The following is a 4,352-nucleotide window of genomic DNA, read 5'->3' on the forward strand; positions in this document are numbered from 1 at the left end:
AAACACTTTAGATAGCCAACTCACTTAGATATCCCACTTTCACTGTTCCGGTTATTTTTTTGGGGGGGTGGGGGGGAGGGGGCAGCGCTCGCACAAGTTTTTAGCAAAACACCAAATATAACAATATTCGTGTATAACAAAAATATTAGAATGGAAGGAACACATTATATACCAATACATATGACGTCATACGACACTCTTACTCATACTCATCTACAGCCCTCCCTCGAAAATGGTGTAATATCTCTATATGTAAGTCTCTATTATTATACGACACACATATCATGAACGAATGGGATTCCAAGAGCGTCATCTCATACAATTAGTGAATTTATACAAACTATCAAAATAACTAATTGAATGAACTATTCACAGTATGTGGTACACGTCCATTACACGTACATTACACGCGTCGAGTACAGACGAGACTGTATGAAAAGGAAGGAAGTGTGAAATACCAGAATTTAATGAAGCATGCCACCTGAAAGAGTTTAATATGGTAAATTTCAACACCTGGTCTCCACTAGCAGACTTCCATTCACTCAGTCACTTTCATCAGCTTGCTTCCTTGTGGTGCATTTTTTATACTAGGTCAGATTTAGTCTAGATATCTCTTGTTTCTTGAACATTGACCAGTTTGTACTTGTTAGCAACGGTTTAAGCCGCGAATACGGTGTCCGGTGCGGTGTAAGATCCGTTTCTTCTATTTTCTACTATATCGCAAATCCCGCACCGTATAACACCTCACCGGACACCGTACCTCGTCTGGTCGCTAACTTGTACTAGCTTGTAATTGTCATTAGATTGATAAAGAACTCGTTATCAAAAAGCAGGTCTTACATGACACACTTTTATTGGTTAAAAATAACCTCATTAAAATAAGACTTCTCTAGAAAACGCGTTAGATTACAATGGAGAAGCAAAATAGCGGAAAAAAATTATTAACATAAATCTTATATCAATTAGATTGAGGGTGTAAGGACCTAATTACTAAATTGATTAATCAGATAATTAATCAAATAAAAGCAATTAACATGGGGAAATAACCATGTGAACTCTATAGAGGGAGGAAATATTGAAAGGAGAACCGGAAGAGTAAACAGTCAATGCCTCTCAAGTTTTTACTCATTCCGGTCTCGAAGTGTTTCAGGAAAATTTTTTAAAATTTATCGACTCGATTGTGCAGTACATTAAGTGCATTGTCGATGCCGCTTTGATGTATTCGTGGCAACGAATTTATAGACCTTCAATATCATCATATGGTCGAATAAAAAATTAAATGACATTGCCGCCTACCATGTCAATGACCGAAAGTTTGGATAAAGAAAATTAAGCATTCGAATTAAGATTTCTTTATTCCAAATAGGTGCAGGTGTAAAACTCTAAGAAAAATTCTGATGCCACGACAAGCGCTTTCGAAAGTTCGATGTCCGATGTCGGCTTTGAAGCCATTTCACAATTTTATTTCAATGAAAAGGTCACTGACTACAAGTATATTGATCAGAAAGACTACTGTCTGTTGTTTTGCTTTATCAGAAATAAACAGAATCTTATCGCTTTGTTATCTTCAACGATTCATTGTATTCTTTTAAATCTTTTATCGTAATCAACCTGTAGAGGATGGGGCAACCTACTTTTATCGTGTTGTGTTTTATCACCATCATATACACGTACCTGTACATGTGCTGTGCTGTCAGAAGCATATATCCGGTCCAACTGTGTTGCAGTGTGTTGTGTTGTGCTGTGTTGTACAATATAGATGCATCGTAAATCTCCATTCATTCCATTTCATTTACCATATAGATGCACAGAATGGCAAACCGCCCTCTTTTTGCCATGCTTTACTGTGGTCGGCTCATCCTTAGTTGTGTTGTGTTGTCATCATTATATATACATGTACAGAGCGACCAAACTACTATAGTTGTGTTGTGTTGTGTTGTGTTGTATTTTGTTGTACCATGATATATATATAGATGTACATGATTGCAAAGCTTCTTCTGTTTGGCCATGCTTTACTTAGCATATTCTAATCACAGAAACGTTTCACTGTACTACCAATCTGGTATATTAGCATGGAGCTGTGTTGTGTTGTACTATTTTGTGTCGAATTGCACATTTTGTGTTGTATTGTGCTCATGAGCATGATAATATATTTTGGAAAAAATCACATATAATGGGTCAATTCAACTATTTGACTACATGAATATGTTCATCCAATATGACACCAAATTTTCATATGGCAATTAATGATAGACATTTATCGATTCTGTAGAATAATGCCCATGTCTAAAGGGATATAGGCATCTAAATATTGTATAAACGATCTCATAGATTTAAATGAGTTAACAGCAATCATCTTAAGTATACCCATATCCTTCTAAAACGAAAATCCGCGTTCTATTTCGTGTACAAATGCGCTTCCAGCTTCCGACGAAAATGACGACAGCTAAAATCCTTTATTCCTAGTAGACATTACTGATCCAATGAAGTTAGCTGCTTATAAATGTCCATTGTATATCTAATCAAACACGAACCTAACTTAGAATTTTTCTCTCTGAAAAGGGTTACAGGCATATCGAATGGAAAAATAGTCTTTGGTTAAAATTTGTTGACAATATACCTTTATGACAATCGGAATAATATGTTAGAAATGTACGGCATTTGACATAATACTTTAAAAATGACTATATATGCTGACAGAACAAATATGACCCAAGTTTTTTGCAGGATAGATTATCACGTAATGCACATTTGAAACAATTTTAGATATTTGTGACAGTGAAGTCACGTTCCAGTTAGAAAAAGTAAGGCATCAAATGCCTCTTTGAGGTTACCATGCCTTTTCATAATGCACTCGGAATTAATGGTGTCCTTTAAGTACAAAATGCTTTACAATGTGTGCTGTGTAGGGCATGAGGCGCAAAGGGAATGTTTAGCATACATTGAAATGTTCTCAGTCGGATGTTGCTTGCTACATTGCACTCAAAATGCACAGCAATTAGAGATCCTACTTCGATAGATTGGATTTTAAAGTGCACCAGTAAACTTCCTTGTCATTTCTGCTGGCAATAAGTCCGCTCGATGGGTTAGTAGACCCACCCTTGCCATGTTGGCAATGCCAAAGAAAGTGCATCATATATACTAAAAGCTATTAGCATTTATAGTTTAAAAAAAAAAATTGAAACCCTAACATTCTAAAACATCGTAACCGGATATGACGTTTAGTTCACGAAGATCGGTTAGACTCAGACAACAAACATTTCCATTAAGAAATTGAGGATGTTTCAATCTGTCAGAAAAACAACAGTATTAAAATATCAGACTGTTACGAGTCCCCAATGTGCAGAACAACTGTTCTCAAAGAGGTTTTAAAGAAAAAAACTTTGCTGCAAGGCCTACTACAGACTGACATTTCTACCTAAGTATTTCTTGTTGGTGTCAAAATTGTGCCAAATTCTGTCTGTTTTCTCGATTCCCGATATCATATTTTTGACTGTTTTTTTCGATTGTTATTCCCTTTTTGTGTTTTCATAAACCAAAGTATTGATGTACTTATTTCACTGAGAATAATAGGATCATTAGGAGAGATTTGGGCAATCGGGAATGAATGAATGAATGAATGAATGAATGAATGAATGAATGAATGAATGAATGAATGAATGAATGAATGAATGAATGAATGAAGCGCTAGATGCTGCGTTAATAATTTTTTTAAGAACCGGTTTAAGTAAGTTGCCTGTTTACTTACATAATGAACCGGTTATGTACGGAAGTTGGTATAGAAGCATGGGCCAACCGGTTTAAGGTCTATAACGAAATGAATGAATGAATGAACGAATGAATGAAAACAAAGGGAATGTTCAAACAAGCTAACTATCGGAGAAAGAAGGGATGAAATGATTGGTAGAACAAATGAATGAATTAATGAAATGTTTCTTACAGAGCGAACCACAGAGTGGTAGAACGTACAAAAAATGAATGAAACAAGGAATAAAGGAATGAATGAAACAGAATTCAGACTGTTACATAATGAACATCTGTGTATTACTGACCGCCCACAACTGATGTAATAATTAGTCTAAATTATCATCTAAAACCATGTGAGGATTTAAATTAACTTCATCAACCTTCAAACAAAACTGAATCCCTTTATGATAATGTAGCGATAGGGAATTCTGATAAGGGACACTGGCAGCTGAATTGTTACCTATGGCCACATAATATACTCTAAGAGCGGGTAAGTGTTGATTTACACGCTCAGTTCGGATTGATTATCAAATATTCTGATCAGAATAATGCAAATGATAAATTACAATCTATCATAGCTAGTTTTCTGATTTGATAGATTAGTA

The sequence above is a fragment of the Lottia gigantea genome (assembly GCF_000327385.1).
Source record: "Lottia gigantea unplaced genomic scaffold LOTGIsca_24, whole genome shotgun sequence".
In the NCBI taxonomy this organism is placed as follows: Eukaryota; Metazoa; Mollusca; class Gastropoda; family Lottiidae; genus Lottia; species Lottia gigantea.